Source organism: Globicephala melas, chromosome 9, assembly GCF_963455315.2.
Source record: "Globicephala melas chromosome 9, mGloMel1.2, whole genome shotgun sequence".
In the NCBI taxonomy this organism is placed as follows: domain Eukaryota; kingdom Metazoa; phylum Chordata; class Mammalia; order Artiodactyla; family Delphinidae; genus Globicephala; species Globicephala melas.
In genome coordinates this window covers 48,141,511-48,167,447 of record NC_083322.1, presented here as the reverse complement: position 1 = coordinate 48,167,447, position 25,937 = coordinate 48,141,511, and positions in this window count along the sequence as shown.

Here is a 25,937-nt window from a genome sequence, read left to right as displayed (position 1 = left end):
TGTGCCTTTGACGTGGGAGAGCCAACTTCAGGACACTGGTCCGCAAGAGGCCTCTCAGCTGCACATAATATCAAACGGCGAAAATCTCCCAGAGATCTCATCTCAAAGCCAGCACCCAGCTTCACTCAACGACCAGCAAGCTACAGTGCTGGACATCCTATGCCAAACAACTAGCAAGACAGGAACACAACACCACCCATTAGCAGAGAGGCTGCCCAAAATCATAATAAGTCTACAGACACCCCAAAACACACCACCAGACGTGGACCTGCCCACCAGAAAGACAAGATCCAGCCTCATCCACCAGAACACAGGCACTAGTCCCCTCCATCAGGAAGCCTACACAACCCACTGAACCAACCTTAGCCACTGGGGACAGACACAAAAAACAACAGGAACTACGAACCTTCAGCCTGCAAAAAGGAGACCCCAAACACAGTAAGATAAGCAAAATGAAAAGACAGAAAAACACACAGCAGATGAAGGAGCAAGATAAAAACCCACCAGACCTAACAAATGAAGAGGAAATAGGCAGTCTACCTGAAAAAGAATTCAGAATAATGATAGTAAAGATGATCCAAAATCTTGGAAAAAGAATAGACAAAATGCAAGAATCAGTTAACAAGGACCTAGAAGAACTAAAGATGAAACAAACAATGATGAACAACACAATAAATGAAATGAAAAATACTCTAGATGGGATCAATAGCAGAATAACTGAGGCAGAAGAACGGATAAGTGACCTGGAAGATAAAATAGTGGAAATAACTACTGCAGAGCAGAATAAAGAAAAAAGAATGAAAAGAACTGAGGACAGTCTCAGAGACCTCTGGGACAACATTAAACGCACCAACATTCGAATTATAGGGGTTCCAGAAGAAGAAGAGAAAAAGAAAGGGACTGAGAAAATATTTGAAGAGATTATAGTTGAAAACTTCCCTAATATGGGAAAGGAAATAGTTAATCAAGTCCAGGAAGCACAGAGAGTCCCATACAGGATAAATCCAAGGAGAAATACGCCAAGACACATATTAATCAAACTGTCAAAAATTAAATACAAAGAAAACATATTAAAAGCAGCAAGGGAAAAACAACAAATAACACACAAGGGAATCCCCATAAGGTTAACAGCTGATCTTTCAGCAGAAACTCTGCAAGCCAGAAGGGAGTGGCAGGACATATTGAAAGTGTTGAAAGAGAAAAACCTGCAACCAAGATTACTCTACCCAGCAAGGATCTCATTCAGATTTGATGGAGAAATTAAAACCTTTACAGACAAGCAAAAGCTGAGAGAGTTCAGCACCACCAAACCAGCTCTACAACAACTGCTAAAGGAACTTCTCTAGGCAAGAAACACAAGAGAAGGAAAAGACCTACAATAACGAACCCAAAACAATTAAGAAAATGGGAATGGGAACATACATATCGATAATTACCTTAAATGTAAATGGACTAAATGCTCCCACCAAAAGACACAGATTGGCTGAATGGATACAAAAACAAGATGCATATATTTGCTGTCTACAAGAGACCCACTTCAGACCTAGAGACACATACAGACTGAAAGTAAGGGGATGGAAAAAGGTATTTCATGCAAATGGAAACCAAAAGAAAGCTGGAGTAGCAATTCTCATATCAGACAAAATAGACTTTAAAACAACGACTATTAGAAGAGACAAAGAAGGACACTACATAATGATCAAGGGATCGATCCAAGAAGAAGATATAACAATTGTAAATATTTATGCACCCAACATAGGAGCACCTCAATACATAAGGCAAATACTGACAGCCATAAAAGGGGAAATGGACAGTAACACATTCATAGTAGGGGACTTTAATACCCCACTTTCACCAATGGACAGATCATCCAAAATGAAAATAAATAAGGAAACACAAGCTTTAAATGATACATTAAACGAGATGGACTTAATTGATATTTATAGGACATTCCATCCAAAAACAACAGAATACACATTTTTCTCAAGTGCTCATGAAACATTCTCCAGGATAGATCATATCTTGGGTCACAAATCAAGCCTTGGTAAATTTAAGAAAATTGAAATTGTATCAAGTATCTTTTCTGACCACAACGCTATGAGACTAGATATCAATTACAGGAAAAGATCTGTAAAAAATACAAACACATGGAGGCTAAACAATACACTACTTAATAACGAAGTGATCACTGAAGAAATCAAAGAGGAAATCAAAAAATACCTAGAAACAAATGACAATGGAGACACGACAACTCAAAATCTATGGGATGCAGCAAAAGCAGTTCTCAGAGGGAAGTTTATAGCAATACAATCCTACCTTAAGAAACAGGAAACATCTCGAATAAACAACCTAACCTTGCACCTAAAGCAATTAGAGAAAGAAGAACAAAAAATCCCCAAAGTTAGCAGGAGGAAAGAAATCATAAAAATCAGATCAGAAATAAATGAAAAAGAAATGAAGGAAACGATAGCAAAGATCAATAAAACTAAAAGCTGGTTCTTTGAAAGGATAAACAAAATTGATAAACCATTAGCCAGACTCATCAAGAAAATAAGGGAGAAGACTCAAATCAATAGATTTAGAAATGAAAAAGGAGAAGTAACAACTGACACTGCAGAAATACAAAAGATCATGAGAGATTACTACAAGCAACTCTATGCCAATAAAATGGACAACCTGGAAGAAATGGACAAATTCTTAGAAAGGCACAACCTGCCAAGACTGAATCAGGAAGAAATAGAAAATATGAACAGACCAATCACAAGCACTGAAATTGAAACTATGATTAAAAATCTTCCAACAAGCAAAAGCCCAGGACCAGATGGCTTCACAGGCGAATTCTATCAAACATTTAGAGAAGAGCTATCACCTGTCCTTCTCAAACTCTTCCAAAATATAGCAGAGGGAGGAACACTCCCCAACTCATTCTACGAGGCCACCATCACCCTGATACCAAAACCAGACAAGGATGTCACAAAGAAAGAAAACTACAGGCCAATATCACTGATGAACATAGATGCAAAAATCCTCAACAAAATACTAGCAAACAGAATCCAACAGCACATTAAATGGATCATACACCATGATCAAGTGGGGTTTACTCCAGGAATGCAAGGATTCTTCAATATACGCAAATCAATCAACGTGATACACCATATTAACAAATTGAAGGAGAAAAACCATATGATCATCTCAATAGATGCAGAGAAAGCTTTTGACAAAATTCAACACCCATTTATGATAAAAACCCTGAAGAAAGTGGGCATAGAGGGAACTTTCCTCAACATAATAAAGGCCATATATGACAAACCCACAGCCAACATCGTCCTCAATGGTGAAAAACTGAAAGCATTTCCACTAAGATCAGGAACAAGACAAGGTTGCCCACTCTCACCACTCTTATTCAACATAGTTTTGGAAGTTTTAGCCACAGCAATCAGAGAAGAAAAGGAAATAAAAGGAATCCAAATCGGAAAAGAAGAAGTAAAGCTGTCACTCTTTGCAGATGACATGATACTATATATAGAGAATCCTCAAGATGCTACCAGAAAACTACTAGAGCTCATCAATGAATTTGGTAAAGTTGCAGGATACAAAATTAATGCACAGAAATCTCTGGCATTCCTATACACTAAGGATGAAAAATCTGAAAGTGAAATCAAGAAAACACTCCCATTTACCATTGCAACAAAAAGAATAAAATATCTAGGAATAAACCTACCTAAGGAGACAAAAGACCTGTATGCAGAAAATTATAAGACACTGATGAAAGAAATTAAAGATGATACAAATAGATGGAGAGATATACCATGTTCTTGGATTGGAAGAATCAACATTGTGAAAATGACTCTACTACCCAAAGCAATCTACAGATTCAATGCAATCCCTATCAAATTACCACTGGCATTTTTCACAGAACTAGAACAAAAAATTTCACAATTTGTATGGAAACACAAAAGACCCTGAATAGCCAAAGCAATCTTGAGAACGAAAAACGGAGCTGGAGGAATCAGGCTTCCTGACTTCAGACTATACTACAAAGCTACAGTAATCAAGACAGTATGGTACTGGCACAAAAACAGAAATATAGATCAATGGAACAGGATAGAAAGCCCAGAGATAAACCCACGCACATATGGTCACCTTATCTTTGACAAAGGAGGCAGGAATGTACAGTGGAGAAAGGACAGCCTCTTCAATAAGTGGTGCTGGGAAAACTGGACAGCTACATGTAAAAGTATGAGATTAGATCACTCCCTAACACCATACACAAAAATAAGCTCAAAATGGATTAAAGACCGAAATGTAAGGCCAGAAACTATCAAACTCTTAGAGGAAAACATAGGCAGGACACTCTATGACATAAATCACAGCAAGGTCCTTTTTGACCCACCTCCTAGAGAAATGGAAGTAAAAACAAAAGTAAACAAATGGGACCTAATGAAACTTAAAAGTTTTTGCGCAGCAAAGGAAACCATAAAGAAGACCAAAAGACAACCCTCAGAATGGGAGAAAATATTTGCAAATGAAGCAACCGACAAAGGATTAATCTCCAAAATTTATAAGCAGCTCATGCAGCTTAGTAACAAAAAAACAAACAACCCAATCCAAAAATGGGCAGAAGACCTAAATAGACATTTCTCCAAAGAAGATATACAGAGTGCCAACAAACACATGAAAGAATGCTGAACATCACTAATCATTAGAGAAATGCAAATCAAAACTACAATGAGAAAAAAAAAAAAAAAAAAACTACAATGAGCTATCATCTCACACCAGTCAGAATGCCCATCATCACAAAATCTAGAAACAATAAATGCTGGAGAGGGTGTGGAGAAAAGGGAACCCTCTTGCACTGTTGGTGGGAATGTAAATTGATACAGCCACTGTGGAGAACAGTATGGAGGTTCCTTAAAAAACTACAAATAGAACTACCATATGACCCAGCAATCCCACTACTGGGCATATACCCTGAGAAAACCATAATTCAAAAAGAGTCATGTACCAAAATGTTCATTGCAGCTCTATTTACAATAGCCCAGAGATGGAAACAACCTCAGTGTCCATCATCGGATGAATGGATAAAGAAGATGTGGCACATATATACAATGGAATATTACTCAGCCATAAAAAGAAACGAAATTGAGCTATTTGTAATGTGGTGGATAGACCTAGAGTCTGTCATACAGAGTGAAGTAAGTCAGAAAGAGAGAGACAAATACCGTATGCTAACACATATATATGGAATTTAAGAAAAAAAAATGTCATGAAAACCTAGGGGTGAAACAGGAATATAGACACAGACTTACTACTAGAGAATGGACTTGAGGCTATGGGGAGGCGGAAGGGTAAACGGTGACAAAGCGAGAGAGAGGCATGGACATATATACACTACCAAACGTAAGGTAGATAGCTAGTGGGAAGCAGCCGCATAGCACAGGGAGATCAGCTCGGTGCTTTGTGACCACCTAGAGGGGTGGGACAGGGAGAGTGGGAGGGAGGGAGACGCAAGCGGGAAGAGATATGGGAACATATGTATATATATAACTGATTCATTTTGTTGTGAAGCTGAAACTAACATACCATTGTAAAGCAATTATTCTCCAATAAAGATGTTAAAATGAAAAAAAAAAAAATCAATACCTTATTCGGCCATGGGTCCTTTTCAGCTGTATTAGGTGTCGTGGGAGCATCTGCCTGGGGCTCCCAGATGAAGTCCACATTCCTGTTCCTCCAGCCCTTCACGATCTGCCTGCTTCTTGCCCTTCCAGCCTCATCTCTCACCACTCAAAAGCTCCCTAGTTCTCAGACCTTCTGAACTTGCAGTTCACCCTACATGCTTCTTCACATCCAGGGGCAGGGGCACATTTCATCCTTTCTGCTTGAAAGGTCCTTCAAGCACAGGCACCGTGAGCCCCCTCCCTTCTCCTGGCCGTTCCGACTCACCTTCCATGCTTGGCGTGGCGTAGGTGATGCCTCTTCTGAGAAGCTCTCCCTCACTTAACGGCTCTGAGTTTTCTTCTTCTGTGTTCACATGACTTTGTCACACTTTCACACTGTATTTTAAAGTCTTTTTCTTTCACTATAAAAGGCACTCAGACTTATAGTGGAAAATTTGGTCAAGACCAAAAAAAAAAAAAAACAAGCTTAAAGAGAAGAAAAATTAAGACAAAAGTCAACAACTTGGGGTTATAAGTACTGTTAATCGATAAATTTCTTTCCAGAATTTTTTTCTATACATATATTTATACATTTTTACATATTTAGAGAAGGAAAAAAAATAAAGCTGCAAAAAAGACAAGGACAATATTGCCTGTAACAGTTCAGTGCATGTAGTGTTTCTAGGTGAATGGTAATTTTTAAAAATAGTTCAGAAAGTTTACAAATCAGATTGCAAGGGATTTTTTAGCACTGGTTTAACAAAAACATATGCTGGAAAATATGCTTAAACAAATCTGTTTAAACAGTTTGTATTCTCTTTTTTCATTTGGTATTTTTCATGTCCTAAATCTTCTTTGAAAATGCATTTTTAGTCCATAATCCTCTGTTTTATAATTCTCATGGTATTATAGTATTTGCTTACTTTTTGGTAGTCCCTACCAGACTGCAAGCTTATTTAAGGCTGAGCCTGTGAATTTTATCATTTTATCTTTAATACCTAATGCAGCCTGAGTGGGTTCAGTTGGCATGAAATACAATGAATGAATGAAAGATTACCTCATTCTTTCTGAATTCTTTACTCAGTCAACCAACCCCTGACTATTTGTTATCTACCTCTGAGGTGACCAAGACTATGCTTAAGTCCACAGATCGCGTGGATGCCGGGAAGCAGCACCACAAGCCACATGTCCCTTCGGGGATGAAGGTGTGACTCTCCCCACTGCTGACAGAAAGCCCTCGGGGATTGCCTCTCCTAAAGGGAGCTGCTTTGTCCAAGGTCAGCCCCTTTCCTAAGGTCGCCTGCATCCAATGACTGGTCCATGGAAATATAAAGCTCTGGTTCCTTCTATGAAGAGTTGCTGTCTCAGCTTCTGAACTCCCCTTAGCGTCTGTCTGCTGAGGCCGCCACAAAGACAGCACAGCTCAGCTTTTCCCTTTGCCCACTCCTGCTTCTTTCTCTTCCTCTACTCGGGTGTTGACCTCAAGAGCACCGCCCCCAAACTTTCTGTGCATTAATCTCCACCTCAGAGTCTGCTTCCTGGAGAGCCCAGCCTGCAACAGTAGTGATCTAGAAGATGCGTAGACACACCCCTAACTTGAGTCTCATGCACTTCCAGATCACAGACGGTAACACCTTGAGCAGAGACCATGACCTAAACCTGTCATAGCATTAACCTCACCACAGTCTCTAGTACGTAGAACACTCTCAAATTCTGAGTAAGCATCAGCTGAGTGTTGCCAGCTATTGGGATTAAAGGCAAGACTGACTGGTTCTCGAGTTTCAAGTCTGAGAGGCTGAGTGAAGGAGATGCTACTGGGAGCAGACATTCATTCTGTGGAAAATTGGTTTGATGTTAGTTTGGTGCAAACATGTTGCATTTGAACTGTGTCAGAATCTTCAAAGGGAAATGTCTGATAGGCAGTAGGCATATAGAACCAGGTCTCGTGTACGAAACAGTTTGGAAATAGAGATTGAAGCACTATAGATTCACACAGAGCTACTAGTTGAACCTATGAGAATAAGGAAAGCTCCGAGTTGGGGGTCTTTTCTTTTTAAATTTAGAAACAGAAGAGTAGCAGATCCATCAAATGATGGCCCCTCGATTAAAGAAGGAGAGAAGAGGATGCATTGAAGGGAGAGAGGAGGGGTCAAATATATTAGGAAGAGACTCAGTATGGTGCAGTATCTCCAGAAACAAAAAGAAGAAAATTTCAATAATGATTTCTTCATGTTAATTTGGCTCAAGCCATGTTGGAGCTGCACACTGAGTTATCTGTCCCACGATGCAAGTATGGTAAAGGACACAGAGGCAACGCAGAGATCAGGGCAAAACTTCAGGGAATAATGACTGTTATCTTCAGAGAGGAAGGGAAATAGCAAGATGCTAGAAAAGAGGAATATCCAGTGTACAATAGAAAGCTCTTGGAAATTAAATACATGATAACAGAAATTTTTAATGTAACAGAATTGGAAGATAACTGACTAACTCTTCCAGAAAATAGTATAAATAGGGAAAAGTATGGAGAAGAGAAAGCTGGAGAATCAATTCAGGAAGTCTAATTTCTGAAAGATGATAGAACAAATAAAACAGACCAGGGAGCTATCAAAGAAATTACATAAGAAAACTTTTCCGAAGGATATTTTTCAGATTGAATGAGCTCCACAAAGGCCCAACACAATGAATGAAAATAACCCACAACAATGATATTGATAGATATCAAAGATATTATAGATTTCTGGGGATAAAGAATAAAAGCTCTGAGAGACAGAGACAGAGAGGACAGATAACAGATCACATGCAGAAGCAGGATGGTATCAGACTCTTCAGTAGCAGTACCAGAAGTTAGAAGACAATGGAATAATGCCTTTGAGGTCCTAAGAGAAAATAATTTCCAAGCTAGAATCTCATACCCAGCTAAGCTTTCAATCAAATATGATGGCAAAAAAGGACAAGATCTCAAAATGTATCTTCCATGTGTCACTTTGTTTTTTTTTTTTTTGGCCGTGCCTCGAGGCTTGCAGGTTCTTAGTTGCCCGCCTAGAGATTGAACCTGGGCCACCCGGGGCCACGGCAGTGAAAGCACCGAGTCCTAACCACTGGACTGCCAGGGAATTTCCCATGTGTCACTTTTCAAAAAGTTCCTGGAGGATATGCTCCACCAAAACAAGGTAGTTAAGAAAGAGCAAGACATGAGATTAACAACATCAGTCACAACAAATAAACAAAAATTAGAGGATCCAACAGAGAAGAGAAGAAAAAGGAATTTCAAGGATGACAAGGTAGAGGAGCATGAGAGCTGAATTCTCATTTCCACGACAGGAGGTTAATGGGTAGTAGCTGTAACTGAAAAACAAATAGCAGTATAATATTGTCATTTAGAAATATGAAGGTAAATAACAGGAGGTACAGCTAAAGAGATGAAAGGAATTTCCTGGACTCTCATGGAAGAAGAAATTGGGGGAGGGGATCAGTTGGGGACAGGGTTGCTGTTTTTCTTTCAAAGTCTTGTAGTAGTATTGGACTTTTAAACTAAGCACATTTATTACTTTCATACAAATTAAATTTAGGTAAAAAGTCCATGAGTATGCCAGAAATCATTTGTAAAATGTGTGTAAAAATAGCCCCTTCACCCACACTATTAGAACTCATCTTTCAGGAGAGAAGGCAAGCTCCTCTGATTGGTCTTTCTTCTTCTCAAATGGTTTTTGAGCAAACTCTTGGGAGCCCATCAATGCAAGAGTAACAGCAGGAATCAGGACTGCAAGGAAACAGTTACCATCCCATAAAATTATTGCCTTTACCAAATTAGAATAAACCTGTCAAAGCGATGTTTAACTATCTTTATGTAAAAATCAAAATGGTCTGACTTCAGCTGTCAAACAGACTCTTCCAACTTGTCTGTAACAAAGTGCTCCCTTAGTAAGTCATATACTTCAGGTTGCATTTGCACTTTGGGGAGATGGAGCTGCCAGCCCAGGAATCCCTGCCTTTTCCACGGCTGCCTCTGGCACACATAGAATGGCCCGCTAGCTAAGTTGGCCTGGCAGTTGCAGCAGGATGGGTGAATGTCGCTGCTGCAGGAAAACTATGAAGTAAAATATCATTGTACCTACCTCACTGATCAATAAAACAAAATTAAAAATCTAGCTTCTCCACCTGAATGAGAGGCAATTTTCTGTGGCTTCTCACATTTGCTAGAATTTTACAAATATGTTTCCCCCAAACCACCAGATGAGAAAAATCAGTACAATACTAGTTATTTTTATGTGCTGCCTCATCCTTTATACAAAGTATCTCAGATCACTTTAAAGTGAGCGGGAAGAATGGCAAGTGTGATTTATAGAGCCTGAGGGACCAGGGCTAATGCTGCAGAAGTAGGGGATGGCCCACGGAGTACTCAGGAAGGAAGGAAGTCTAAGAGTCGGATACGAACCACAGTTACTTTACCCTTGCAGGGACAGGGAAAGAATTGTAGCAGGAGTCACAACTTTACTCTCAGAGTTGAGGAGGTCATCATGGAGGGATGGTCAGAACTAGAAGATAGGTGAACACTAACAAGGGTTGAAATGCTTATAAATCTCTCTTCACACTAATTATTTTTTAGAAAGAGCTTTACTGAGATATAATTTACATTTCATGCAATTCATCCACTTAAAATTCAATGGTTTTTAATATATTTAGGGAGTTATGTAACCATCAATCAATTTTAGAACATTTTCATCACCTCCCAGTACAACCCATACTCCTTAGCGGTCACTGTCCCATCTCCCTCCCTGCCTGACATACAGTCGTACGCAACCACTATTCTACCTTCTGTCTCTATGGAGTTGCCTTTTCTGAACATCTCATATAAACAAAATCATACAATATGTGGTCTTCTGTGACTGGCTTCTTTAATGTAGCATAATTATTTCAAGGTTCATCCATGTTGTAGCATGTATCAGAAGTTCATTCCTTTTTATGGCAGAATAATAATCCCTTGCATGTATGTACCACGTTTACTTACCCATTCATCAGTTGGACATTTGGATTGTTTACGCTTTTTGGCTACTATCACTAATACTTTAGAGAACATTTATGTATCAATTTTACTGTGAATATGTTTTCAATTCTCTTGGATACATCTCTAGGAATTTCTGGGTTAAATGATAACTCTATGTTAAACATTCTGAGGAACTGACAAATTTTCAAAAGCACCGTTTTACATTTCCATCAGCAATGTATGAAGTTTCTAATTTTTCCACATCCTCATCAACACTTGTTTTTACCTGTCTTTTTAATTATAGCCGTCCTAATGGGTATGAAGTGGTATCTCCTTGTCCCAATAATTTCTCATCTTTAATTTCGTTCCTACACTCTCATGATATGCGGGCTTTAATGGCCAGTGGCTGTTTTATTAAAATTCCAAAATGGAAAGAAAAGGATCAATAAAGAACTCTTGAACCTCAGTGCACCTCTTAAAATTGTCCACAGACCCCAATGTTTGGAAGAAAAATCACCCCGATGCTTGGAAAGGGTAAGCACAGAGATTAAATAAACTATACATTATCACTATTCATTACCACCATTACTTACTGAGGACATATATACCACCAAAGGACCATGCCATGTGCCTTAGAGGAAATGAAAAACACACAGGCTCCTGACCACCAAGGATTTGCAGAATTCTGGAACTCATAATGATGGCAATAATACTGTTTGCACACAATTTAACAGACTATAAAGGGTTTTGAGATCTTAACTCTGGGTTGTTTTGGGTTTTTTCCTCAGAAGTTGAAAGTTAAAGCAGCCAGGGGCTCTGTGAGCCCTCTACTCCCACAAGACAAGGGATCAGGGGCTTATCAGGAGGTAGATGTGCCATGGGGCAGCATGGCAGAGGAAATGTATCTGACAATGGCTCTGACAAGGAGCCCCACGTGCACAGAGCATATGAAGAGCCAGGAAGGACTGGTAGCCTGGGAAGGAAGTCCGATCATGTTATGACACCATGGGCAGGAGAAATCATGGGGTACAGAGACACGCACTGGGGGGCCTAGGCGCCCAGACAGGAGATTGGGGACCAAAGGGAGGGTGCCTGGGCACACATCTGCCATGACCTCGTGAGCTGCCACTGGCTTTCCCAGGCCACCTCCACTTCCCTAGCAATACTGGCCCATTTGTGAATTTTTGAATGTGCTGCCCATTCTTATCTTTGTATGTTTCTTCTATAGGTTGTTTCCTGAAACACGTTCCTCCAATTCCTACACAACATTGCCAAAGACATTACCATTCAAGACGGCATCGGTTGCTTATTGAAAACCTTTTGCTCCCTCACCACCACTTAAGTAAACGTGACCAAAATGTGGCATTCAATGCTGTTCCCAGTCTGCCCCAGTCCCCCTTTCCCAGCTCCACTGTGCCACCAGGTAAGCCCACTTCTATATCCTTTCTGAACTGGAATCAAAAAAGAGCTCTAGGGCTTCCCTGGTGGCACAGTGGTTGAGAATCCGCCTGTCAGTGCAGGGGACACGGGTTTGAGCCCTGGGCCGGGAAGATCCCACATGCCTGCCACGGAGCAGCGAAGCCCGGCGCCACAACTACTGAGCCTGCGCTCTAGAGCCCTCGAGCCACAGCTACTGAAGCCCGTGCGCCTAGAGCACGTGCTCCGCAACAAGAGAAGCCACCGCAATGAGAAGACTCTGCACCGTAATGAAGAGTAGCCCCCGCTCGCCGCAACTAGAGAAAGCAGGAGTGCAGCAATGAAGACCCAATGCAGCCAACAATAAATAAATTAATTTAAAAAATAGGATATAGAAGTATTATTCAACCAAAAATGCAAAATGACGAAATATAAATGAAAAAGTGAAATGCAAGCATGCTTTCATTTAACAGTGGTCATCAATATCAGTGAGCCAGAAGAGTAAACAGAAGCATAGTTCCTGAGCCCGATTATTCTCCATCACAGTAAGATGTGTATGAAAAAGGAGGGGATGGTGCTGGCCTTTGAGTTGATTTTTTAAGAAATGCAGTAGACTTGTACATTTGTGAAACAATTGGGCAACGTCAGAGATACATTTTGTGGTATACTGTGTCCTCAGCAAGCAAATTGATCTCTAGAGAAAATACCTATAGTGCATTAAACATGGCTGCAAGTTCTTTGCCACTCCTCTCATTAAGAGGTGGATCTATATCCTTTTACCCTGAGTCTGCGCTGGCCCTCTGACTTTCCTCATCCAATAGAAAGCAGCAGAAGTGACACTGTGTAACTTCCAAGGCTGAGCCTGGAGAGGCCTGCAGTTTCTCTTGTGTGCGAGAAATGCTCCCTTTTGGAATCCAGACTATGCCATGAGACACTCAAGCCATGTGGAAAAACTGAATGGAGAAGAACTAAGGTGCTCTGGTCAACAGTCCCAGATGAGCGTCCAGCCACCAGCCAGTGCCAACTGCCAAGCACACTGGTGAGGCAACTGAGAAGTTCCACCCTGGTGAAGTCCCCACCCAGCACCACACAGAGCAGAAGAAACATCCAGCTGAGCCTGGTTAACGCTCAGAAATGTGAAAGACAGTAAACGGCTGTTGTTATTTTAAGCCACCAAGTGCTGGTGTGGTTTGCTTTCCAGCAGTAGATAACCAAAACAAACCCTGACTCAGAACCAGGCAGGGTGAACTTACTGGAAAGTGAGACCAATTCAAAATTCTGCTCAGCCCTAGGAATACCAAAGTGGGACAGAAATAAGACTTTCTGCCTCCCAGGCAATTCCCAAGAGAAAGAGCTCAGTTGGCTGTGGAAGAATTAATAAAACAATGCAGTAAAGTGAGATAAACTGCTTTGTCAGCAGTGTCACTGGCAAAGTGTACAAAACCTATCATGCCGTTAAAGTAAGCAGTCTAATTACTACAATATGTATGAAGTGAAATAATCAACTTGCAGTTTGATGAGAAGAGTATATAAAATCAGTAGCTGTAAACAGCACGGTGAATCAATAAAGCTTATGAAAATGGGATTTGTTTTGTGTGACTGTGAGTAACAAATGCACATGTCTTGCTCTTAGGAAACGAGGAGAGGGCCCTCTGTGGTCTGAGGCCACATTCAGGATAGAGGGTTGATGTGTACCTATCTACTGCTTGATTTATTTTGCTTACATCCAGGACTGTTGGGTTTATTCTGATTCTTTAGGTTTCGCATTTGCCCAGACACCTGTCACTTGCCCATTTTGCCTCCAGCCCAGTGGACTCCTGCTTATCAATGTCCAGTTAATACCACCTCTGTGAAGCCTTCCTTTATTCCTCCTACCAATAACTAATCATTTTCCTTAGTGTGTCCCAATGACACCTTTTACAAGTTGTTAAAACAGCACATATCACCTTGTTTCAATTTCTCATTATGTGAGCTTATTGGGGGCGGAACTAAGCCCTATTCAGGTTGGTATGCCCTCTAATGGGTAAGACCTGGTCCTGGGCATGTAGAAAGGCTACACAGTGGGTATTCAGTATTCAAATGGATGTGGAAGGACAGAAAGAAGGTTAGATGGGGGCGGGGGGTAGATTCCCCTTAAATGGTGACTTATGGAAAATCCTAAGGGTTGAAAAGATAGGAAAGGAAATTATGCAATGGCTTGAGAATTTCTCTACGGGAAGGGTCTAAGCATGGGAGTACTGTTGGAAGGAGAGGTTAGAGAGTCTGCTTAGAAGCACACTCTTAATTTAGACTTCATGTTTATTTGGGGTGGATTTGGGGCTCTGTTTGAGGCTATGGAAAAGCTAAAGCCACCCCTTGGTACAACCACTGAAAAACGTGCTTGCAAAATAAGTTTGATTGGTTCTCAAAAGCTTACTGGTTGGTGGCAACATCTAATGTGCCCAAAGAAGGCAACTGGGACTGAGAACAAAATTACCTGATTGGGGTTTGAAGCTTGACCACTGGGGCAACAGCAAGAAAGCGTCATGATTTCACAGCACCGGGCATAGAGATCTCTGTAGATGGGGTCTCTGTCTTCCAAAACTGTTTCTCAGCCATGCCTGGGCTCGCCCCCGTTCCTTGGAGACTTTGATTTGAGGACAGGCCCCTCAGCATTTTCTAAAATCTTTCCGGGTGTTTCTAATGGACAGTCAGGATCAGAAACCATTCATTGCTCTAGGAGCTTACATTCAGATCCAAATGCAATGACAGGGACCATAGTGTTTTCAGGATACTCTGGCAACAGAATAAAAACATTGCCTGCGTATGAAGAGAGCCACATTGTATATACATTAATTGAGCTGACATTTATTGAGTGGCTATGATGTGCCAGGCCCCATGCCAGGGGCTGGGAAACAACCATGTGCAGCGCTCGTGGCGTTTACATAAGTCTAGTTGGGCTATTAGACATTAAATAATAAACACATATGTAATTACGAATTGTGATGAATGTTCTGGAGGAAAGGACAAGATGCTGTGATACAGAATAATCCAGTTTAGGTGGAGTGGGGCAGGAAAGGAAAGCAGAGAGCAAGTCGCATTTAGGTTGAAACCTCAGAATACAATTCAGTGATAGGTGTGTTTGAGGAGATGGAGGTTAGCATTAGGTTGAACCACATGAAATTACTGAGATTTAACCATTTATGACCTACAAAATGGCAATTTCATACGGTTCAACCTAATATAAGCATGTAATCTGAGCAGGGACCGGGGAGAGAAGGCATGGGGTGTTCTCCTTTCATCGTAGCAGGTACAGATGGCTGCAAGATTAGAGACAATTGCAGCCAAGGAGGAAAACCTGCAACCCCACATTACAAAAGTAGCACTGGAATTTGAGCAGTATATCGAATGTTTATAGCATCCCTTGATTTTAAATACCCATACTCGTTCTCAAATCACTGAATCGATGTTTGGAGAAAAAGCCAAACTTCCGTTATCTCCCCTCCTTCTAAAATAGAAGTGGAGAGGGGCTGTTGTTTAAAGTTTGGTTCCTGGGGGCTGTGCATTTCTGAACAAATCAGCTGCTCCCATCACCAGGTAACCACACAGCGGCACACAACATGGTCCACTTACCATGACTGCATAACAAACCTCCCTGAACTTAGTGGTGCAAAACAACCACCATGTAGTATGCTCATGGATCCCAGGGATCAAGTATTGGAAAGGCCACAGTGGGATGCTGCTTCTCTGCTCTACCATGTCTGGGGCCTCATCTGGGAAGATTTGGACTACGAGGGGCTGGAATTGCTGGAATTGGAGGATCTATCTCCCACATGGGCTCTTCACTCCCTTGTCTGCTACCTGAGCTGGGATAGGTGGAAGGCTGGCTCAACTGGGACTGTGGGCTGGACTACTGCCCTTGGGCTTCTCACAGTCTGCTAGCTAAGTTCTGAGAGGAAGGGTCCCAAGAGGGGACCTTTGAAGAGCGAGCATTTCAAGAAGACCAGATCAAAGCCAACTGGCCTTTTGACCCTGTTTCAGAAGTCACAACGAATCCTTTCTGCCACACTCCATTGATGGAAACAACAACAAGCTTACTCATATCCAAGCAGGGGGAGAGAGGGACAAAAATCCCACCTCTTGATGGGAAGACTGTCAAGGTCACATTGCAGAAGAGCATGGGGGATAGGAGATATTACTGCATCCATCTTTGAAAATGCAATCTGCTGTGAAGTGATTAGAGAGTAACACCCAGAGAAGCCTTCATGAGGGGCCAGGTAATGGCTTTGCACAGGATAGTTGTGCCTGGACAAAGTGAAGGTGAGGGCGAGCTACCCCTGTTACAAGAAAGAAGTGATTCCAGCAAAAGGACTTTCCACAAACAACACTTCTATTGTCATAGTGTGCAGAGCAAACAACACTTCTATTGTCATAGTGTCTGGTTCTTCTTGAGAGGATGGAGACACGCACACGCAGTTTAGAGAGACAGAGGACTTCTGCTGGCAGAGCCAGAATTTTGCAAAGCATGTTAGAGGGAAACAGAGTCTTCCAAAGAAATCAAAGTCTCAGTTTGAAAAGACCTCTTAAAGAGAACTGCAGAAGCAATATCTGAGATTTAGTGACTGGAGGCAAGAAGCAGATGTCAAGATTTAAGACGCCTTAGACTGCAGCCTGGAAGGAAGGAGCCAGGGGGATAAATACCCTGACCTTTCTCAACTCCTGCCCTTTGATCTCCTGCCAGTACCTCCCTTTGGCCAAAGCAAACCAGAAGCCAGAGGGCAGGAAGTCTGGGCCAGGCAGCCCCTGGAGGCCCGCTTTTCCAGGTACAGAGCGGTGTGGACAGCGGTGGAGGTGGATCCAGAGCACAGACCCTGAATGAAAGAACACACTCAGAGTCTGTAACCCACACTGTGTGGACACCTGGACCTGGGAGGTCCAATCTGTACGCCTAACCTAACTATTACATTCAAGGTTTGGCCACCGGGATGAGCACAGCTGGGATAAGCATTGTCCTTATTTTGTGTTACTGAGGCTGAACTCTGTTCACAGACGGTATTTGTTGGAATGCTCCTGCAGCGTTAGTACACACAGACAGAGTGAGTGTCTCTGTGTCCCACGTTATTTATTATATAAGGCAGGGCAGCGAGGGGGTTGAGAGCCAAGCTCCGGAGTCACACAGCCTGGGTTCAAATCCTTGCTCTGCCACAGATTAGTGTGGTAGGTGAGTTACTTAACTTCTCTGTGCTTTAGTCCCCTCATCCTGAAAGGAGGGATGAAGATCACTCTGCATGGGGTAGTCTAAGGGTAAAATGAAATCGTGTGTATCAAGCACAATGCTTGACATGTAGTTTAAGGATCTGATAAATGCTGTTATTGTTCTCTTGCAACAGAAGCTTTCTGAGGGTCGTTTACATGCGGAGAGCTCCATACTTCTTCAGTGCAGTGTGAAGTTGCTTTAACACCCTTTTCAGTGCTATTTTAATAACACGTCTCTTAGTCATACTTTAACCCTTACCCCCGATACACTGTCAGGCGGGCAAACATGTAGAACATTACAGTCACAATTTAAAATACATATGCCTTTTGACTCAGCAATCTAAGAGTAGGATTTTAACTCACAGATATAATCACAGATACATCTATTGTACCCAAAGAACTATGCACAAGAATATTCTCTATAGTTTATATTTCAAAAGATTATAACACAGTTTAATCTTTTAAAAAACATCTTTAAAAACATTTAAAAAAATCTTTTACTGCTGAAAAACTGTGAGAACAACACAGTTTTTCAGCAGTAGGGACTGGTTAAATTACGGCACACAGAATGAGGCAGATCATTCTGATATGAAACAAACTCCAAGATATTCTACTGAGTGAAAAAAATAATATGCAAAAACAATGCTTACAGCGTACCACCTCTTGAAGTTCAAAAAGGATACGGTGTATATATACGCATGTGGGCGCACGCACACACACACACACACAGGCTGGTATATATGTAGACTAGCTCTGGGAGGACACAGGAAAACTAGTAACTGGGGTTGCTCCTTGTGCAGGGGAAACAAAGGCCTGGGGGGGAGAGGGGCAGAGGAAGGGAGCCTATTCTTTGTCATACATTGTTTTGGACATGTTCAGTTTATAACTAGGTGCATGTATTACTTGGTAAAATTGATTAAAAATCCCAACACAGTAAATACACAGCAAAGGATACTGCTCTATACAGTATACAGCAATGACACGTTTGGGGGCTGAAGGAATAATGTGAGCACATTATTGAAAATGTAACACTTAGGTATCACATTTCTAATGATGTACAGCTAGGATTTCTAGGGATGTGGAGGAAACAGGGAGGGACGATCCACATGAAGGGGAACATTACCTCGGTTTCCTCAGCTAGGAGACGTGGCTCCACGGTGAGGGCTCTGACGATGAGCAGGGGTCTCTCTCTGGGTGGCTTGGCCAACTGTCCACATCAAATATCATTCTCACTCCTGCCGTCTGGCAAACTGGATGTGAATTTTAAGAGGCAAAGCATCAAACTCTGACTTCCATTCATTCTTTTCCAAGATGTCAGTTGCTAACATTTTTAGCAAAATAGGACTATCTTAAGGATGCAGAGTGAGGAAGCCTGGCAAACGCTGGGAAAGTGAAGGCCTTGCCTGGAGAGCAGGAGAGGTTTCTGAGTGACCTTCAAAAGCATGATTTACTGCCCTGCACCCAAAACCCTCCCTGCTTCCGAAGGGGAAGGCTGCCCATGCAGAAGCGATGCCTACCCTACACCACACGGGGCTCTGTGAGCTCCACCACCGGGTTGCTGCCGGCGCAATTTAACCTTAGCCTGGGCCCCAGGAGCTGACCAGAAGTGGCAGCCTTCCCGTGAGGCTCAATGGCCTCCAAGACCACACTGCATCCTTAGCAATGGCCCATCTGCAAATGACCAGGGCTCTCGGTGACCCCCCTGAAGAAGTCACAGCCCTGGACCCCCTTCCCCTTCCGCCCACTCTGATGGACTGAGCCAGCACCTCCGTTGCACAGGGCTAGAGGCTGGTCACCTAGTAGACAGTGATTAGACCCTGAATCAGGCAAAATTAAAGCACAGACTTCTAAATTCTGGTGTGCAGAGCTTGGTGGAGTGGAAAGTTCCCTTGACTGAAATCGTGTGGACAAATAAATATATCCCATCTCGGTGCCTACATAATTGTTCACAGGCTTCCCACATAGGCCAGAATTACCACAATAGTACACACGTTTGATGCAGAGAAAATCAAGGAAACAAAGGCCTGAACCAGAGCAGCAGGGCACTAAGTAGCTGATAAAATCCAGCTCCTCTGATTTCTCTGGGGTCTGGCTTCCTCTATTGGATCCTCACCTGGCCCGGGAGTCCTACAGATGACTGCACGCTTCTCTTACCTCTGAATCCCACTTCATACTGGGCATATTTGCCCAGAAGGAATTCATCTGTCCTACATAATTTTTTTTTAAAGAAATATACTTTTCTTTTAATGAGAAGCCTGTAATTTTCACTTGACCCCTGACTGCAGTGGAGATCCCAACCTAGGTAGCCTTTCCCCTGGAATCTGGAGTGTGAATAAGTCCTAATTTGCCGTCACTTCCTCTGGGCCAGGCCCCTACTAGATGGTTAACAGCATCATCTCACCTAACCTTCACAACATTTTCTGAGCTGTGTTTTATTTTTAGCCCCATTTTACAGAGAGGAGACAGGTTCAAAGAAGAAAAGCAAGTCACCTATAGTCACCTGGGCAGTGTGACTATCACTCAATACACCTCATGCTCTTTAGTAGTTTAACAAACAACAAAAACTCAAAAGTTAAAAATCCGAGATTCCATTTCTTGACTCCCAAAGTCCTGCTTTTGAATTCAATGACATGGCCCTGAAGTCCAGGCCACGCAGGGTGGAGATCAAAACCCGGCGGCCGCGCGGTACCCAGGTGCATGCAGGGAGAGGGCACCGCTGCCCGCCGCTGTCCCAGGGGTGGCACCTTTTCCTCTGCCAGGCCAGATGCGTTCCCAGGTGTCTGCCCCAGTGAGAAGCGGCTGCTTCCAGGCAGGTGGGGACTGTGTGTAGGCAATGGCAGAGTTTGACTAGGCAGGCTCCTGGGAGTGGGGTCTGCCCTGGCAGCCGTCATTGGGCATTCCCTGGGGCTCAGGACGCCCAGCTGCGGGTGCGCGTGGGGCGTCTCCTCAGGGGCGGTCCTGCGCGGGTCTCCATTCAGGCTTCCTTGCACCTTCTCCCAGCGGGGAGACCGCCTGTTTTCATCAACCTCTAATGAGGTCCCTACCTGATTTAACAAGAGCCAGCGCTGTCTCAGCTATTCCTGGAGTCTTTACAAATCTTTACTTTGAAATCCCTGGAGAGAAAGAAAGGTGCCCTAAACCTTTCTGCCCTACCTTTAAAGGGGTTCCCATCCCACATCCTCTCCACTCCCCCACTTCCCTAAACCAAAGGAAAAGCATTCTTTGCAATCCCTCTAATTAACAGTTTGTTTTTATTTTTCAATATTTGGTGGCCGATTTAGTTTAAGATCCTTGGGGAATTTAAACTACATAGATTAAATAAAAGCAGCTGAAAAATGGAGAATGTTTCAGCAGAGTTTCTTTTCTGTTTTTAATTGGTAGCAGCACAATCTGTAACAAGGTGAGTCTAATTCCATTCTGCTGAAAGAAGAAAGTTTTATTTTATTATCCTTCCAAGAATATCTAGCAAATTGGCAGTGTTGGTGGGGTTTTTTTCCCCCCTAATATAATGAAAGGGAGAAAAGCCCCAATTTCTTTCCATTTCTGAGGAATCATCAAGTGTGGGAGTCAAATGAGGACATGGATACGTCCCTTGCATCAAGACTCTGCCTTACTCCAGAGCCCTGACCCTGGCACCCATTTTCTCCAGTCCAGCACAGGCTGGCTGCCCCATCCCCAGCCATGAAGGCCAGCCTGCTCCCGCTCCACTCGGCAGCACCAAGTGCCTTCTCCCCTGCAGCCACTCTGAGACATCTCCCCACTGGAGACAGGCGGGCCTCTGCTTCACATCAGCTTTTTCCTTGACCTCTGGACCAGTCAATTACCTGCTTTCAAGCCTCACCTCCTCCATGAAGCTTCCCCAGACTAACACAAACTCATCAGACTACTCCCTTTCCGTGAATTCCACACAATCCTGCACTGTTGGGCATAATTCTCTAGCATGGACAGCAAGCTTCAAGCTTTCACAGACACTGTTAAAAACTATTATTTATATATTCTCAGTACTCTTATACTGGTCAATTAAAAAGCAACTAGATACAGCCTTAATGAAAGGCAGCTTAGTAATATGAATCAAAAAACTTAATATTTCATCGGCCCTTTGACCCCAATTATACCTCTAGGAATATATCCTCAGGAAAAAACATGTATGAAGGAATGCTCATTAGAAATATTTATTACTTCTAAAATTTGGAAATAATCCAAGTGTCCAACAATAGGAAAATGGTTAAATAAATTATAGAGCAGCTATACAATGGACTATTCTACAGCCATTAAAAATATTATATAATAATACTTAATGACAGGGAAAGTTATTCAGGTTATATTTTTAAGTGGAAAAACAGGCTTTAAATTAATGGCAAATTTTACTTTTAATCATCTAGCTTTAGCTCAGAAGAGCTAAAAAGGGAAATAGACAAGTCATAAAATTACAAGGCTCCCTTTATTCTCCCTTCTTCACATGTTAGATGAAGAAAAAATTAAATATAGACAAGCAAGGAAAAAATTAACCAGGTTGTTTCTATCCACATATAACCACAATTAACATTTTGATGGACCGTCCTATCTTTTTTCTATGTGTGCGTGCATGTATGCATGGGGGTGATTGCATGTATCACGTTATACACTCTTTTACTATTATTAGAGTCATTGAGACTATAATATACATCTTTGATATTAAAAAGTCTAATGTTATTTTGTATTTTTACTCTCTTCTGATGATACAAGAAGCTTAGGTCACTACTTTACCTCTCTTCCACTTCTGATCTCATGTGATATTGTTGACATGTATTTTAATTCTATATATATTATAAATTCCACAAAGCATCTTCATAATCAATATTTATTTATGTTCCCTACATACTTACACTTCCCATTACTCTTTATTCCTTTCTACACCTCTTATTTCCATATGTGATCATTTTCCTTATGAGTAAAGAACACTCTTTAGTATTTCCTTTAGTACATGTGACAAACTCATCCATTTTTGGCTGAAAAATCACCTTCATTCTTGAAGGATATTTTCACTGAGTATAGGATTCTAAACTGGCAGTGATTTTCTGTCAGTTCTTTGAAGATGTTTTGAACAATTTTACTCTGATTTGCCTAGGTCTGGTTTTTCTTGTATTAGTCCTGCTTGGAGTTTGTAGTGATTCTTGAATCTGTGGCTTGATGTATTTCATCAATTTTTTCAAATCCCAGAAACTATCACTGCAATTGCTTCTGCTCAATTTCTCTCCTCCACTTTTGGGATTCCACTTACACATTATGTTAGACCTTCTCACAGATTCTTCATATCCCTTATTCCTTCTTCTGTTTTTTCCTCATCCTTCAAAATATCATTCCAAATATTTTTTAGTGACCTTTCAGTTCATTAATTTTCTATACAGCTATGTCTAATTTTCTATTAAACCCATCCAATGAGTTCTTCAGTTCAGTTCTACAGTTTCCATTTCATTTTTCTCTGCCCAAAATCTCAATTTTATCTTTTATATCTTTGAACATATCAAGCATGATTATTTTAAAATCTTCATTAATACCTCCATTGTCTGGATAATACCATTGTTTCTGTGGGTCTGTTGTTTCTCTGGATTTTTATATGTGTGTTTTCTTTCCTTGTGTGTCTGGTTATTTTTGACCGAGAGTCTGAAATTGGATAGGAAAAACAGTAGAAAGAATTTGAAGTCTAGGGTGATGTTATCATTCCTTCAGAAAGGATTTATGTTTGCTTCTGGATGATAACTAGGGACATAGCAATCCAAATTCAGATATGAGAGGATTTGAAACCGGGGTTCAGACTCTTTGAGAGTTAGTTTACTTCTGGTCACCTTTACTTCCAAAATATAGATATTTAGGGGTATCACCCAAATTATGGGATGCTTACTAGGCTCCCTCACCTTGGGAAGACTTAGACTCCAATTTCTGTCTCCCCATGTCCTGCAAGGCTACCAGAGCCCTGCTTAGCTTCTCAACCTCCCCACCACCTCTTCTGTAATCGGCAGATGTGACCCTACATGCCACTGGGTTTCCATTGCTCTGGGTGTCTATCTTCTCCCAAATCTTAACCTGGTAATTCTTTTCTGCCTTATTCACTCTCTAATGCCTTCAAGTGGATTTTTTTAAAAAATGAATTGGCCCAGCTTTTCTAATTGTTCTCAACAAATAAGTTGATCCAAGTGTCCTTATCTGCCACTACTGAAAGTAGTGGGTAATTGGCCACTGTGTTTCTTGTCATTATTATTGAGTTAGTTGTTCTTTGTTCCTTTGAATATCAAAAGAATTGCCAACAAAAACTGTAGAAAATCACTTCTGCCTGGGGTAAAGTTGGGGTAGATAGCCATTCAAGGATCCTTTCTTTGTGGTTTATCTACTTTCCCCCACTTTACTGGTCAGAGACTGATCCATGATGTTGCCTATTTCCTAGCAAACCAAGGCCCAAGTGAGACTAAATCCTGATGTCTGAGTACATACCACACTGCCTTTTCCTCCCTGAGGTCTAATTCTGGCCGAGAGGTGGAAGCCTGTAGTGAGTCAGTTCTACTGCCTCAATTCTATTGCATGGGGCTGTGGAGAAGAAGGAAAATTACAGTCTGCAATTCCACACACCAAATACCTGGGAAACCAAGCTGATGCATCCACAAGATAACATTTTAATTTGCCTTTTGCCCCTCTCACTTGAATTGGTGAGATCTGCAGCTACTGGCCCCTTTTCTGAGTGACTCACACACTTCTGTGGCTAGTGCTGAGTTTTGCAGCTACCAGAAAGAGAATCTAATGTTTCTTTTTCAAAGGTCAAGTATATCAGTGTTATTAATTTCCTATTTAAGCTAATTTTAAGAAACAGCCTTTGGAAGGAGAGAGGATGAGGTGGTATTCTATAATAGCGCTTCCCTCTCCAAGGCTCCTGATGAACAGAAGTGGGTCTCGGGAGGAGGTGAATGTAGTGGTGTTGAGGACCTCAGGGCATGATGCTTCATGGTTTCTGGCTTCTTAAGGAAGCATCAGAAACAATGGGTTTTCTGTGCCCCATAAAGCCTATGTCAGTTAGTGACCTTTGGACACCGATTAAGGATGAGTACCATAGAACTCATGCCTTTAGAGAACTGGGAGGTTTCTTTTTGTTCCTTTTTTTTTTGCCATGCCACATGGCTCACAGTTTCTCAGTTCCCTGACCAGGAATTTAACCTGGGCAATGGCAGTGAAATCTCAGAATCTTAACCATTAGGCTACCAGGGAACTCCCTAGACAACTGGGGGTTTCTAAGCCTGGCAGGGAGGGAGCTATCCTAGTTCTATCACATTCCTTCCATCTTTCTATGAGAGGAAGATCTGCCAGACTGCACCTGCTCATGTGAGCACCAGCTCCCCTCATAGCTCATGAAAGATTTTAACAACACTGCTAGCCCCTCTCCCTCAGGCAAGTTCTTAGTGTAGCTCTTTCCCCATCCTAACCCGGCTTCCAAACCCATGGGATCTAAAGTAATAAAGGCTCTGGGGAAGCAAACTTTAGAAATTGAATTCAATTTAAATCACCTTTGTTGAATTCTTGGGGCTGAGAATATGACCAGGACATTGCATCTTTGAAAGAATCAACAGTCTTTAGTATTGATATAGTGACCTCAAGATGTCTATCATATGCTTTTGGGGGGAAAATATTTGATAATACCATTTTAGACAAATAGACACATCTACATATAAGTAAATGATAGTATATACATTTTAAAAATCTAAAAGAACACAAAACATGCTGTTAATATAATTAGGAAGGGAGGACTTAGTTTTTTACTTTATATACTTTTTTCCTTTTTTCTTTTTTTTTACAAGCAAGAATTACTTCTTAATAAAGATTTAAATTTTTTAAAAATAGAGGCTTTGGGGCTTCCCTGGTAGCACAGTGGTTGAGAGGCCGCCTGCTGAACCCGGGACACGGGTTCGTGCCCCGGTCCGGGAAGATCCCACATGCCACAGAGCAGCTGGGCCCGTGAGCCATGGCCACTGAGCCTGCGTGTCTGGAGCCTGTGCTCCGCAACGGGAGAGGCCACAACAGTGAGAGGCCCGCATACTGCCAAAAAAAAAAAAAAAACAGAGGCTTTGGAAGAGTTTCAGGAAAAATAAAATTATAACAAAATACACAGGAATACTCAGAACTTTAAGTTATTTTAGATTTAAAATTCTTTTCAGTAATTGATTCATTTTTTATTCATTCCACACATATTTTTGAACATCTCTGTTCTTTGCATTTTATTACTAGGTGATTTTTAAACTTAAAATGGGTAGAGGGAGCAGAAAAGAACCATGAAAGGAAGACCAAAGAACTAGAAAACAAGGTCCTTATGCTTAAACTTACATAATTTATTCATCTCACCCAAGCATCCATCCATCCTCTCAATGAATATATACTCATCAGATACTTAACTTCTTGCAGGACTCTATGCTAAGTACTTCAGGGGATAAAGAGATTAGAAAAATCACTCCCACCTCTAATGATTCCACAGTCATGGCCCTAGAATGTTTGTACAATGTCTTGGACATAGTAATGCACCTCCCAGATCCACCTTAAACAAAAGATCTGCTAACTCAGCTGCTGGGAGTGTTGGACAAGCAGCCTTCAGTTGTCAGTTCCTTCAGGGATGGCCTCAGCTCCGG